This window comes from Phyllobates terribilis, unplaced genomic scaffold (genome assembly GCF_046119375.1).
Source record: "Phyllobates terribilis strain yellow unplaced genomic scaffold, ASM4611937v1 Scaffold_3__8_contigs__length_932513732, whole genome shotgun sequence".
NCBI lineage: Eukaryota > Metazoa > Chordata > Amphibia > Anura > Dendrobatidae > Phyllobates > Phyllobates terribilis.
In genome coordinates this window covers 352,963,788-352,979,730 of record NW_027362763.1, presented here as the reverse complement: position 1 = coordinate 352,979,730, position 15,943 = coordinate 352,963,788, and the positions used below count along the sequence as shown (strand labels likewise).

Below are 15,943 nucleotides of genomic sequence, written 5' to 3'. Positions count from 1 at the left end.
GGGGCCTGTGCTTTAGGTTTCAGTAGGGAGTTTTAAGGTTTCAAAAAGTTAATTTGGATAGTGAAGTGATGAGGGTGGTGAAGTAGGATTGTTTGGCCAGTTGAAGGGCAGAGTTATAGGTTTTGAGCGTGAATTTATAGTGTATGAAGTACTCTGCTAAAAGTGATTTTCTCCACTGATGCTCACCGTTCCTTGGGCAACGCTGAAGAAAGCGTGTTTGCATCATGTGCCAGGGCTGCCGTTGTCTGTCGGGTCTTAATGCATGTAGAAGGTGCTGCTTCATCTAGGGCACTCTTCAGTGTATTATTGTAGTGTGACAATGCAAAGTCTGGACAGGAGAGGGAGGAGATGGGGGCTAAAGATGTGTGGAGATTGTCCATAAGCTGCTGGGTATTAATGGTACGTGTATTCCTAGAAGTGTGGTAAGTGGAGGTGTCCTGGGTGAGGAGATAGTTCTTGACAGAGAAGGAAAGAAGGTTGTGGTCCGAGAGCGGGAGAGGGGAGTTAGTAAAATCATGCAGCGAGCAGAGACTGGAGAAGACCAGGTCCAAAGTTTTCCCGTCTTCATGTGTAGGAGAGTTGATAAACCTGAGAGAGGCCGAATGAGGAGGTTAGAGAAAGTTGATGAGAAACACGTTGGGAGAGGGGATCATTGATGGGGATGTTAACCCCTTAAGGACTCTGGGATTTTCCGTTTTTGCATTTTCGTTTTTTGCTCCCCTTGTTCCCAGAGCCATAGCATTTTTATTTTTTGGTCAATATGGCCGTGTGAGGGCTTATTTTTTGCGGGACGAGTTGTACTTTTGAACAACATTACTGGTTTTACCATATCGTATACGGGAAAATGGGAAAAAATTCCAAGTGTGGTGCAATTGCAAAAAAAAATGCAATACCATAGATTTTTTTTTTTTTTTTTAACCACGTTCACTGAATGCTAAAACTGACCTGCCATTCTTATTCTCCAGGTCATTACGAGTTTGTAGATACCAAACATGTATAGGTTCTTTTTTATTTAAGTGGTGAAAAAATCCAAAGTTTGTGAGAGAGGGAAAAAAAAGGCGTCATTTTCCAAGACCTGTAGCGTCTCCATTTTTCGGGATCTGGGGCCAGGTGAGGGCTTATTTTTTGCGGGCCAAGCTGAAGTTTTTATTGATGCCATTTTGGGGTAGATCCGATGTTTTGATCGCCCGTTATTGCTTTTTATTGCAATGTTGCGGTGACCAAAGAACGAAATTCTGGCGTTTAGCACTTTTTTTCTCATTACGCTGTTTACTGATCGGATTAAATCTTTTTTTAAATGTGATAGATTGGGTGATTCTGAACGCGATGATACCAAATGTGTATGTGGTTTTTTTTTTTATTTTATTTTGAATAGGGTGAAAGGGGGGATGATTTAAACTTTTATATATTTTTTAAAACTTTTTTTTTACACTTTTTGCTTGCTTCTATAGTCTCCGTAGGAGAATAGAAGCAGCAACTGTCCGATCGCCTCTGCTACATAGAGGTGATGAACAGATCACCTCTATGTAGCAGAAATGCTCCTGTGCTATGAGCGCTGACCACTAGGTGGTGCTCATAGCGAGTAGTACATGACAACCACTGGAGTCTGCTGCAGACCCAGGGTTGTCACTCACCCATCAGTGACCCGCGATCACGTGACAGGGTCATCGATGGGCGGCGTAAGTGACGCGCATCCGGCGTGGCGCTGTTAAATGCCGCTGTCAGATTGACAGCCGCATTTAACATGTTAACAGCCGTGGGTGGATCGCTGACATGTGCCCGGTTCAGTGTGGGCTCAGCGCCGGAGCCCGCGCTGAACATGGGGTGACAGCCTGGTGTGTACTATTACGTCCCAGGCTGTAAAGGGGTTAAAGTTTCCCATGATGAGGGTGGGGATGTCACAGGATAGAAAGTAAGGAAGCCGGGTTGCAAAGTGATCCAGGAACTGGCAGGAGGGGCCTAGAGGGCGATACACAACCGCCACTCGCAGGGAGAAGGGTTTGAAGAGTCTGACGGTGTGGACTTCAAAGGAAGGAAACGCAAGTGAGGGAACCGGGGGAATGACCATTGTGATGAAAGGAGCAAACCAACATCTCCACCCGGTCTGTTCTCAGGTCTGGCAGTATGTGAAAATTTCAGCCCACCAAACAATAGAGCAGCAGCGGCGGTGGTGTCTGACTGCTGGATCCAGATAATAGCCAGAAGGTTAAGGGAACTAGAGAGGAAAAAATCGTGAATGTAAGTTAGTTTGTTACACACAGATCATGCGTTCCAGAGAGCACAATGGAAAGGAATAGGAGAAGGCAAGCACTGAATGTTAATAAGATTAGAAGGGTTTCTATATGCAGCTGGAGGAGAGTAGTGTATGCTGGTGGAGGGAGGCCCAAGGTTGAGGGAGATGTCTCCAACGACTAGGAGAAAAAAAGAGAGAGCAGGTGGTGCAATGATTTGTATGAATGTTTTGAGTGCTGTATAGAGGTAGTGGATGGTTTGGAGTGGGTGGGAAATCTCAGTAGAGCCTCAGTTATACATGGGAGAAGGGAGGGGTGGATATGGAGAGAATGCACAGAATGTGTTAAAGGGTGGGAGAGTTGTGAGAAAGCAGAATAGAAAACATATAAGAAGCAGTCATATAACCGATACATGGTGCATATGTTGGGTTGTCATTCATCCAGGCTTAGGAGCTGAGCCCCCATCTTTCCCGGCAGGTAGCGGTCTTGTTCAACCATTATCTGCCTCTTACGGCTCTTGGTGGAGCTGAGCTTTGCCTGCTTAGGTCAACCCATTAAATGCCACTGTTAATCTCTGGTAGTGGAATTTACAGTGCATGGCCTGCTCTTGGCTATCCACATTCCTCCCCCCTGCAACCAGATTGTGGGGTGCATATCGGTTGCTATGGCAGTCAGATGTCTGCTGAAGACCCCGCTGCCTGTCATGACAGTGCTGTATGGAAAACCAGCCTCTGGTGGTGGGCTTCAGAGGAAACCATGCTTTATACTGCAGGTTCAGGATCGCTAATGAGACTGCAAAGTGCAGGAAAGAAAGTTTTAAAAATCTGAAAAAATATAAAAGCTCTAAGTTTTTTTTTTTTTTTCCTTCCATTAAAAATAAACGTGATATCACTGTGTACTTGAAAGTGCGACCTATCAAAATATAAAACTAATTAACCCGATGGGTGAACACCATAAAGAGAAAAAAATCAAAATGATGGAATTGCAGTTTTGTGATTGCCTCAACATCACAAGAAAATGCAATAAGAAGCCATCAAAATGCCCGAGCTATCCTGAAATGGTATCAATAAAAGCGAACAACCAGAAATAATGTATAAAGCAGGGCCCCAATTAGGTGTCAAATCTTGCTGGTTTGTGATCAATAAAAGCGTCAACTCTCCACTCAAAATAGTCACAATACACCTCCATCGACCGAAAAATTAAAACACTACAGGTCTTGGAAAATGGTGACAGGAGCAAAAAAAATGTATCTATGATACTTTTTTCAAATTTAATGATTTTTTTTTTCACTAGTGAAAGTAAAATCTATTCCGATTTGGTATTGCCCCAATCTTACGAGAATTATATTACAAATCATTTTTTTTCTTTCTGAATGATAAACGTCGTAAAAACAATCCACCCCCCCTAAAAAAAAATAGCAGAATTGTAGATTATTTGAAATTTTATAGGTAATTGAATTTTTTTTTACCCCATATATCAGTACATCTCATGGTAACATGAATTGTCATTCAAAAGTAAAATTCATCAAGCAAAAAACAAGCCCTCATATGATTGTCAGGGGAGGAGGGGTGGTGGTTGGTGGTTGAGGGGAATAGAAAATTGTCGTGTCTGAATTTGGTTAAAGCTTATAAAATGCAGGAAAATAAATGCAGTGCAAAACTGACAGAATTGCAAGAGATATGACATTTTTGCAAAGTAACTCAATTTTATTGAACAAGTGACTGGTCCTCTTTATATAAATAGGTGGTGTATGGTCCGTGTCTTGTCTTGCTTATTGGTGGCACATGTGCCTATGGGTCCAGTATGCAGTTGTATACAGTATGGGATTACATTTGAGGAATGTAAAATACATACCACACAGTGACACGTGTATTATTTGTGATATATTGGAACTTTTGAGGAATTCAACTTTCCCTTTTGTGGTTTTCTTGGCGTTGACATAATGGGGTGACCATACAAACGTTTTGCACAAGGATCATGCGTTACCTGTCAGTGTCTGTCCTTAGTATTGCGCACAAGGAGACTTTGTTTAGAGAAATGCAGAAACTAAAAAAATGCTGCAGTCAGTGTAATGGTCCTATTGCTGTTATACGTCTGATCCAGGGATGTCAAACACAGAGGGCCAAAATGAAAAACTTGGACATAGTCACTGGCCAAGCAGTACACAGTATAATGGGTCCCACATAGTCCTCCATACAGTATCATGGGCCCCACATTATAGTCCTCCATACAGAATAATGGGCCCCACATTATAGTCCTCCATACAGAATAATGGGCCCCACATTATAGTCCTCCATACGGAATAATGGGCCCCACATTATAGTCCTCCATGCGGAATAATGGGCCCCACATTATAGTCCTCCATGCGGAATAATGGGCCCCACATTATAGTCCTCCATGCGGAATAATGGGCCCCACATTATAGTCCTCCATGCGGAATAATGGGCCCCACATTATAGTCCTCCATGCGGAATAATGGGCCCCACATTATAGTCCTCCATGCGGAATAATGGGCCCCACATTATAGTCCTCCATGCGGAATAATGGGCCCCACATTATAGTCCTCCATGCGGAATAATGGGCCCCACATTATAGTCCTCCATGCGGAATAATGGGCCCCACATTATAGTCCTCCATGCGGAATAATGGGCCCCACATTATAGTCCTCCATGCGGAATAATGGGCCCCACATTATAGTCCTCCATGCGGAATAATGGGCCCCACATTATAGTCCTCCATGCGGAATAATGGGCCCCACATTATAGCCCTCCATGCGGAATAATGGGCCCCACATTATAGCCCTCCATGCGGAATAATGGGCCCCACATTATAGCCCTCCATGCGGAATAATGGGCCCCACATTATAGCCCTCCATGCGGAATAATGGGCCCCACATTATAGCCCTCCATGCGGAATAATGGGCCCCACATTATAGCCCTCCATGCGGAATAATGGGCCCCACATTATAGCCCTCCATGCGGAATAATGGGCCCCACATTATAGCCCTCCATGCTTAATAATGGGCCCCACATTATAGCCCTCCATGCGGAATAATGGGCCCCACATTATAGCCCTCCATGCGGAATAATGGGCCCCACATAGGGGTGATGGTTCTGGTGTCACGGGCCAAATATAACCACCATGCGGGCCAGAGTTTGACACATATGGTCTAGTCTTATTGCACAACGATTCAGAGAAAGTACAATAGAGGTTATCAAGCATTTTCTTTTGGGGTCTTACCAGATAGACCAAAGTGATGCTCAGGCGTCAGGAAAACACTAAACTCCTCCCATAGTGGCGCACTAAAGAAGCCAGCCAAACACGTAGAAAATAGGCTTTACAAAAAGATGCGACAAACACCAAAGACTCAACATTAACCAGTCGCAAACGCAGTAATGAATTGGGCCTTTAAGGGATTTGAATATACCCTTACGTTTTCAATCACATTTTCCCCATATGTCTGAAAGTTATCACAGGTTTCTGTGGAGCAAATATTTTGCTTCATTTCACAGTAAGTAATTCTGGCTTCAGAAGATTTTATTGTATGATAAATGTTTAAACTTCCTGTATCCCTTTCTCATGGGTTTTCCAGCTCTTTGCTTCTAGCCATATTTCAACATGTACAATTCCTGTATATAGTCCTGTAATATCCGAATTTCACCATATCCGGGATAAATTACTGCACCCATTTAGTAAATAAGCAAGGAATGTATGTTTCTGGTAATTGCCAGAGTTGCCAACTATCCACAAATTCCTGGAAGTCCGTAAAAAGGAGTGATTCTGAAGAAACTTGTACAGATTATTGGGATTGTAGTCATCCTAATGCTCAGCGAATGCAGCTAAGTTTTCATTTATATGGGATGAACTACCATGGGCTGGACTGCTGCTTGCGTGAGGGTGACCCTGCACCGATGCTGACCTGACTGCAGCCTGCGTGAGAGTGACCCTGCACCGATGCTGACCTGACTGCAGCTTGCGTGAGAGTGACCCTGCACCGATGCTGACCTGACTGCAGCTTGCGTGAGAGTGACCCTGCACCGATGCTGACCTGACTGCAGCTTGCGTGAGAGTGACCCTGCACCGATGCTGACCTGACTGCAGCTTGCGTGAGAGTGACCCTGCACCGATGCTGACCTGACTGCAGCTTGCGTGAGAGTGACCCTGCACCGATGCTGACCTGACTGCAGCTTGCGTGAGTGACCCTGCACCGATGCTGACCTGACTGCAGCTTGCGTGAGAGTGACCCTGCACTGATGCTGACCTGACTGCAGCTTGCGTGAGAGTGACCCTGCACCGATGCTGACCTGACTGCAGCCTGCGTGAGAGTGACCCTGCACCGATGCTGACCTGACTGCAGCCTGCGTGAGTGACCCTGCACCGATGCTGACCTGACTGCAGCCTGCGTGAGAGTGACCCTGCACCGATGCTGACCTGACTGCAGCTTGCGTGAGTGACCCTGCACCGATGCTGACCTGACTGCAGCTTGCGTGAGAGTGACCCTGCACCGATGCTGACCTGACTGCAGCTTGCGTGAGTGACCCTGCAACGATGCTGACCTGACTGCAGCTTGCGTGAGTGACCCTGCAACGATGCTGACCTGACTGCAGCTTGCGTGAGTGACCCTGCAACGATGCTGACCTGACTGCAGCTTGCGTGAGTGACCCTGCAACGATGCTGACCTGACTGCAGCTTGCGTGAGAGTGACCCTGCACCGATGCTGACCTGACTGCAGCTTGCGTGAGTGACCCTGCAACGATGCTGACCTGACTGCAGCTTGCGTGAGTGACCCTGCAACGATGCTGACCTGACTGCAGCTTGCGTGAGTGACCCTGCAACGATGCTGACCTGACTGCAGCTTGCGTGAGAGTGACCCTGCACCGATGCTGACCTGACTGCAGCTTGCGTGAGTGACCCTGCACCGATGCTGACCTGACTGCAGCTTGCGTGAGAGTGACCCTGCACTGATGCTGACCTGACTGCAGCTTGCGTGAGAGTGACCCTGCACCGATGCTGACCTGACTGCAGCCTGCGTGAGTGACCCTGCACCGATGCTGACCTGACTGCAGCCTGCGTGAGAGTGACCCTGCACCGATGCTGACCTGACTGCAGCTTGCGTGAGTGACCCTGCACCGATGCTGACCTGACTGCAGCTTGCGTGAGTGACCCTGCACCGATGCTGACCTGACTGCAGCTTGCGTGAGAGTGACCCTGCACCGATGCTGACCTGACTGCAGCTTGCGTGAGTGACCCTGCACCGATGCTGACCTGACTGCAGCTTGCGTGAGTGACCCTGCAACGATGCTGACCTGACTGCAGCTTGCGTGAGTGACCCTGCAACGATGCTGACCTGACTGCAGCTTGCGTGAGTGACCCTGCAACGATGCTGACCTGACTGCAGCTTGCGTGAGAGTGACCCTGCACCGATGCTGACCTGACTGCAGCTTGCGTGAGTGACCCTGCACCGATGCTGACCTGACTGCAGCTTGCGTGAGTGACCCTGCAACGATGCTGACCTGACTGCAGCTTGCGTGAGTGACCCTGCAACGATGCTGACCTGACTGCAGCTTGCGTGAGTGACCCTGCAACGATGCTGACCTGACTGCAGCTTGCGTGAGAGTGACCCTGCACCGATGCTGACCTGACTGCAGCTTGCGTGAGAGTGACCCTGCACCGATGCTGACCTGACTGCAGCTTGCGTGAGAGTGACCCTGCACCGATGCTGACCTGACTGCAGCCTGCGTGAGAGTGACCTTGCACCGATGCTGACCTGACTGCAGCCTGCGTGAGAGTGACCCTGCACCGATGCTGACCTGACTGCAGCCTGCGTGAGAGTGACCCTGCACCGATGCTGACCTGACTGCAGCTTGCGTGAGAGTGACCCTGCACCGATGCTGACCTGACTGCAGCTTGCGTGAGAGTGACCCTGCACTGATGCTGACCTGACTGCAGCTTGCGTGAGTGACCCTGCACCGATGCTGACCTGACTGCAGCTTGCGTGAGAGTGACCCTGCACCGATGCTGACCTGACTGCAGCTTGCGTGAGTGACCCTGCACCGATGCTGACCTGACTGCAGCTTGCGTGAGAGTGACCCTGCACCGATGCTGACCTGACTGCAGCCTGCGTGAGAGTGACCCTGCACCGATGCTGACCTGACTGCAGCTTGCGTGAGTGACCCTGCACCGATGCTGACCTGACTGCAGCTTGCGTGAGAGTGACCCTGCACCGATGCTGACCTGACTGCAGCTTGCGTGAGTGACCCTGCAACGATGCTGACCTGACTGCAGCTTGCGTGAGTGACCCTGCAACGATGCTGACCTGACTGCAGCTTGCGTGAGTGACCCTGCAACGATGCTGACCTGACTGCAGCTTGCGTGAGTGACCCTGCAAAGTGCTGACCTGACTGCAGCTTGCGTGAGTGACCCTGCAACGATGCTGACCTGACTGCAGCTTGCGTGAGAGTGACCCTGCACCGATGCTGACCTGACTGCAGCCTGCGTGAGAGTGACCCTGCACCGATGCTGACCTGACTGCAGCCTGCGTGAGAGTGACCCTGCACCGATGCTGACCTGACTGCAGCCTGCGTGAGAGTGACCCTGCACCGATGCTGACCTGACTGCAGCCTGCGTGAGAGTGACCCTGCACCGATGCTGACCTGACTGCAGCCTGCGTGAGAGTGACCCTGCACCGATGCTGACCTGACTGCAGCCTGCGTGAGAGTGACCCTGCACCGATGCTGACCTGACTGCAGCCTGCGTGAGAGTGACCCTGCACCGATGCTGACCTGACTGCAGCCTGCGTGAGAGTGACCCTGCACCGATGCTGACCTGACTGCAGCCTGCGTGAGAGTGACCCTGCACCGATGCTGACCTGACTGCAGCTTGCGTGAGAGTGACCCTGCACCGATGCTGACCTGACTGCAGCTTGCGTGAGAGTGACCCTGCACCGATGCTGACCTGACTGCAGCTTGCGTGAGTGACCCTGCACCGATGCTGACCTGACTGCAGCCTGCGTGAGAGTGACCCTGCACCGATGCTGACCTGACTGCAGCTTGCGTGAGTGACCCTGCACCGATGCTGACCTGACTGCAGCTTGCGTGAGAGTGACCCTGCACCGATGCTGACCTGACTGCAGCCTGCGTGAGAGTGACCCTGCAACGATGCTGACCTGACTGCAGCTTGCGTGAGTGACCCTGCACCGATGCTGACCTGACTGCAGCTTGCGTGAGAGTGACCCTGCACCGATGCTGACCTGACTGCAGCTTGCGTGAGTGACCCTGCAACGATGCTGACCTGACTGCAGCTTGCGTGAGTGACCCTGCAACGATGCTGACCTGACTGCAGCTTGCGTGAGTGACCCTGCAACGATGCTGACCTGACTGCAGCTTGCGTGAGTGACCCTGCAACGATGCTGACCTGACTGCAGCTTGCGTGAGAGTGACCCTGCACCGATGCTGACCTGACTGCAGCCTGCGTGAGAGTGACCCTGCACCGATGCTGACCTGACTGCAGCCTGCGTGAGAGTGACCCTGCACCGATGCTGACCTGACTGCAGCCTGCGTGAGAGTGACCCTGCACCGATGCTGACCTGACTGCAGCCTGCGTGAGAGTGACCCTGCACCGATGCTGACCTGACTGCAGCCTGCGTGAGAGTGACCCTGCACCGATGCTGACCTGACTGCAGCCTGCGTGAGAGTGACCCTGCACCGATGCTGACCTGACTGCAGCCTGCGTGAGTGACCCTGCACCGATGCTGACCTGACTGCAGCCTGCGTGAGTGACCCTGCACCGATGCTGACCTGACTGCAGCCTGCGTGAGAGTGACCCTGCACCGATGCTGACCTGACTGCAGCCTGCGTGAGAGTGACCCTGCACCGATGCTGACCTGACTGCAGCCTGCGTGAGAGTGACCCTGCACCGATGCTGACCTGACTGCAGCCTGCGTGAGAGTGACCCTGCACCGATGCTGACCTGACTGCAGCCTGCGTGAGAGTGACCCTGCACCGATGCTGACCTGACTGCAGCCTGCGTGAGTGACCCTGCACCGATGCTGACCTGACTGCAGCCTGCGTGAGAGTGACCCTGCACCGATGCTGACCTGACTGCAGCTTGCGTGAGAGTGACCCTGCACCGATGCTGACGCTATGCTGTGTCATCTGAGTCAATGAAGTGATTGCTTCCTCATGTATCGATAGACTACAGAATACCTCAAGTTTTGAGAATAGCCCGACTCAAGCACTTGGGTAACGGTGGAAAGTCTTACTACCCAATAGTAGAACTCCTACCACTCAGCTACCAAACCTGCAGGGGGCAGTGAAGAAAGTCCGAGGTCCAGGGTGTTTTCCATTATAGCTCGCTTGGCAATCATTTTGTGGGATCCTTTATTAAATACTAGGTAGTCCCTAATGTTCATGTATTTGTACCTCTCATGGGGCCAGGTTTTGGTCCATAACTGCATTATGTCCGGGGATATTCTTGACAGTCACTGTAAGACTACATTCACACATTCAGTATTTGGTCAGTATTTTACATCAGTATGTGTAAACCAAAACCAGTAGAGGAACAATCAGAGGAAAAGTATAATAGAAACAGTCACCACTTCTGTATTTATCACCCACTCCTGGTTTTCTAACAAATACTGAGGTAAAAAACTCACCAAATACTGAATGTGAATGTGGCCTATTATTTATTTGTACAGTCTTCTATCTGTAATCGTGTCTGAGAATATAAGGAGCTTAGAGAAGACCAGTTTCAGGGCTCCAAAATCTCACAGGAGTGAAAACTGTTCTGATCTCATTTGTCAGATTTACCACAAAATACACCAAAATTGTATCTCAAACTGAATAAAAAACGGAGTCCGTATGTGCAGCAGATTACTGACATACACATACACCAGCCAAGAGATGGTGTAACGAAGGAACCGGTGCCCAGCAGGTTGCCTCTAAGGGTATGTGCACACGTTAGCTTTTAGATTTACCCACCATGATTTGCAATAGGAAAACTTTGAAGGAAAACTTCCTGAAGCGTGTTTTGCTGCGGCTTTGCTTTTTTTTTTTTTTTTTTAATTTCTTGTGCAATAGTGAGTGGCTTAAATTACTGAATGGTTCTGTTACTTTTTTTTTTAACCACTTTGCTGCTTTCGAAACCTGAAGCAGTTACAGCGGTTGTCCGATCTTAAACTCCGAGTGTGCAGACTGTGAGGATTCTCAAGTATCAACGACTGGAATAGTAGTCATGGGACCACAAGAATGCGATATGCAAACTCCGGCCACAATCAGACTAGAAGGGCATGGCCTCACTCAATACAAGTGTATTGAGCTAGGCCAGAAACAGTCTAGTCTGATTGTGGCCGGGAGTATGCATATCACATACTTGTGGTGACATGATTACCTTTCCCAATGCTGACACCAGAGAATCTCTTACAGCGTGCAGTGCGCCCAGTGTCAGAATTCACAAGTCTGCAGTTGCATAGAGTGACTGCAGACTTGTAGTTTTAGACCCGAAATCCCCTTTAAAAAAAAGCTAAAAAAGACTGAACACATGAGCAGAAAGTAATGTTGACATTGCAATGCATATGTTCGTTCTCTCACGTTTATTGAGCGTCGTGTACACAGCGTATGATGGATGTCTTATGCCATGAGCAGGATTTTAATGCATTTGCTAAAATATATCCACCATTTTGGGCACACTTGAGGCATCTCCTTAATAAGCACACATAGTACGAAAGGTTCAGTAAATAACTGCAAGAATACCTTTGGCTGTTGATAGAGCCCTTCATAATTTTTCTTAGGAACTTGTAACCAGTACCAGAATGTCTGTGTCTTTATCCCCTATCGTACAAGACGTTCTAGTAAAGAACCTCACAAAATCTAGAAGGAAATATGGGAGAACCAGTAGTGAGTTTGTTTGCGTTTTTTAGGTATGGGTGCCCTCAAAAAGACACCGAAAATTCTGACACTTGAAAGATTCTTCCTATTCATTTCTATTGGAAAAATACTTGCTGTTCATATGTTCAGTTATGAGCACTATTCTTCTGCTTCAGGTTTTGAAGAACGCTTGGTGGGAGAACGTGCTACTTTGAAGTGTCTCCTGATTGAAAATGTTCTGTACTAGGTTCTCCTCAAGCAAAAGCCTGCAAAACAAAACGCACAGCTTCAGGAATTGAAAAACTCTTGCAAAAATACCCCCCAAAGCTTTGTGCACAGTCTTTTTGCGGAGTTTTGGAGCAGAAACTGAGCTAAACACGGTTATTGAGGAGATTTTGAGGAGGATTTAGTTTGCTGTTTCTGCTCAAAAACCTCCTTGAAAAAAACCCAAAACCTGTGTGCACATATCCCAAAGTAGCCGTGTTTCCTGAAGCTGTTTCCACTAGAAAACTCACTCAGTTTTTGAACACCTAAGGCTGTGTGCCCACGTAGCATTTTTCAAGCGTATATGCTGCGGAATTTCCGCAGCGTAAACGCTTGAAAAACGCATGTATATCCGCACCCCATGGTCCTCAATGGGATTCCGCAAGTTCTATGCACATGCTGCGGATTTTTCCGCAGCGTTTATGCCGCGTTCAAAAATCCGCAGCATGTCATTTAATTTTGCGTTTCCGCAAGCGGAATTGCCTTTGTCCAATGCATAAAAAACGCAAGGCAATTCCGCATGTGGAAAACGCGTGATAAACGCGCGAAAAATGCGCGATAAACGCGTGCGGAATTCCGCATGCGTTTTTCCGGGAGAGGGCTTGCATTTATGCAGCAGAAATTTTCTGCTTCATAAATGCAACGTGGGCACATAGCCTATAAAGCAGAAACAAAAAAAAAAACTCCCATGTACAGTGTCCCTCCAATTTAGGATATGTGCACAAGCTTCTTTTGATTGCCGTTACACTTTATCCTGGTAGACTACAATCACCTATTCCTGTGTTAACATTGTTGGAGGTCTTTTCTAGGTTTCATTCACCCGTCAGTTTTTCACGTTCGAGTGCTATCATTTTTTTTCTTCACAGATAGCACTCACACCTATGACAGTCTATGGGGCTGTTCACCTGTCAGATTTTTTCTTCGGAACGATGGGTTTGTGGAAAATTGCAGAGACATGTTTGATATTGATCTGAGTGTTGGATCAGAATCGACAATGCAAGTCTATGGGTCAGTGTAAAAATCTGACTGCATTTGGATGCCATCCATGTGCTCTGTTTTTCACTGACTGACAGGAGAAATACAGAGGGCTTTAGAGGGGAACATTTTAAAGGTGTTGTCCACTATTGGACAACCCCTTCCTAACCCATTAGTGACCAGACAATTTTTTTTCAATGCTGAATATTGTCACTTTATGTAGCAATAACTACAGAGCATGGCACCCCTATGTTTTTTACATTTTAAAAAAAAAAAAAAATAAAAATTTTTCTCTGCAAGCTACAGGAACGCAAAAATGAGGCAACAGAGAACACAAGTCGCCTCCGGTGATTGTTACCCACAACGATCAAACAGTAATTGCCCATCCAGTGGATTGGTGATAACTTGCTTAGACTAGAATACCCCTGTAATGTCTATTATAAATATAGCCCCACGTGTTGCTGTTTTTATAAGTTCATAATTAGAGCAGCCATAATTATTTAATGGTTTATTTGAACTGACATTTACAAGATGGGCTTGTCTTCAATGGCCTTTTCAGGGGTGTTCACATTTGATGAGTTTTGCAAAGTTCTCTGCATAGCCCAGCCTTAACATAGATTAATGATGAAGTGCTATTTGGGACTTGGCTTATCATGCGAGTTTGCAAAATCCTTTTCTAAATGCAAACCATGAGAGGTCACAGAAGTGTAGCTTGCAAATGACTTGCTAACTTGTTAACATAACTTCATAACTAACCAATTCTGTATCTGTATAGAGTATTTAGAGGGGGTAGGTATTGTTTTTAAAATATGATGTAAGTACATCTAAGACTCTTCAGTCATTTGAGACCTTCAGAGCCCCCCCCCATCATGTGTGTTTGGCGGATGTCAATATATCGAGTGCTCCATTCCAGTTAATAAATATTGATTTTGTACAATTTTGCTTGTTCTTTATAACTATTCACTCTCCTGGCACCTTAGCGTTTGTATGCACATGCACTGTTAGAGGGGAGCCTTTTGGTTATTGGACATAACACATTTTTTGTAACTTTTTTTCTTTTTTTACTTTCTGTGGACTAAAAACGAGAAGTTTATGCCAATTCTAAATTACTGATGTATTCTCTACATCTGGAACTGGCCACAGCATAATGCTAATTTAGAGAGGGGTGCAGTAAGATTACCAGGTGTTATATGCTACTAAACCGCTTCTTGTCTCATCTAAAATAGCTGTGTGTGTATAAATTATACACTGCCCAAAAAATAAAGTTAACACTAAAATACCACATCCTAGATATTACTGAATGAAATATGCCAGTTGCAAATCTTTATTCATTACATAGTGGAATGCGATGAGAACAATAAAACAAACACAAATGATCACTGTAAATCAAAATTAATATCCCATGGAGGTCTGGATTTGGAATCCTAGTCAAAGTGGAAGATCAAATTACAGGCTGATCCAACTTCAGTGGAAATGTCTCTAGACAAGGAAATGATGCTCAGTAGTGTGTGGCCTCCACGTGCCTGTATGACCTCCCTATAATGCCTGGGCATGCTCCTGATGAGGCATTCTCTTGAGGGATCTCCTCCCAGACCTGGATTAAAGAATCAGTCAACTCCTGAACAGTCTGTGGTGCAATGTGGCATTGGTGGATGGAACGAGACATGATGTCCCAAATTGGATTCCGATCTGGTGAATGGGCAGGCCAGTCCAAATCATCAATGCCTTCATGATGCAGGAACTACTGACAAACTTCAACCACATGAGGCCTAGCATTTTCATGCATCAGAAGGAACCCAGGGCCCCCCTGCAAATAGTCTCACAATGGGTCTGTGGAGCTCATCCCAGTACCTAATGGCAGTCAGGATACCTCTGGCTAGCACATGGGAGGGCTGTGTGGCCCTCCAAAGAAATGTCTCCCCACACCATTACTGACCCACTGCCAAATCGCTGAAGGATGTTGCAGGCAGCAGAACGTTCTCCACGGCATCTGTCACATGTGCTCAGTGTGAAACTTCTCTCATCCGTGAAGAGTACAGGGCGCCAGTAAGGAATTTTTCAACCTTGGTGTTCTCGGGCAAATGCCAATCTCCCTTCACGGTGTTGGGCTGTAAGCACAACACCCACTTATGGATGTTGAGCCCTCATACCAACCTCATGGTGTCTGTTTCTGACAGTTTGAGCAGACACATGGATATTAGTGGCCTGCTGGAGATCCTCCTGTTCCTCCTTGCACAGAGGAGGTAGCTGCCCTGTTGCTGGGTTGTTGCCCTCCTACGGCCCCTTCCACATCTCATGGTGTACTGGCCTGTCTCCTGGTATCTGCTCCATGCTCTGGACACTATGCTGACAGACACCGCAAACCTTCTTGCCACAGCTCGCATTCATGTGCCATCCAGGATGAGCTGCTCTACCTGAGCAACTCTTGTGGGTTGTAGACACCGCCTCATGCATCTGTACCTCTAGGGGTGAGCGCAATGACAAAATGCAAAAGTGACCAAAACAGCCAAAAAGGATGAGAACAGAGAACTTATCTGTGGTCACCACCTGTAGAACCTCTTCTTTATAGGCTAATTGCCTATCATTTCTACCTGTTGTCTGTTCCATTTG

At 47.6% G+C, this 15,943-nt stretch overlaps 1 protein-coding gene across 4 annotated transcripts in view; it reads left to right on the top strand.

The window, feature by feature from the left end:
- Positions 1 to 15,943, top strand: part of DIS3L2 (DIS3 like 3'-5' exoribonuclease 2) — a 366,019-nt gene that overhangs the window by 8,993 nt on the left and 341,083 nt on the right. The window lies entirely within an intron of this gene.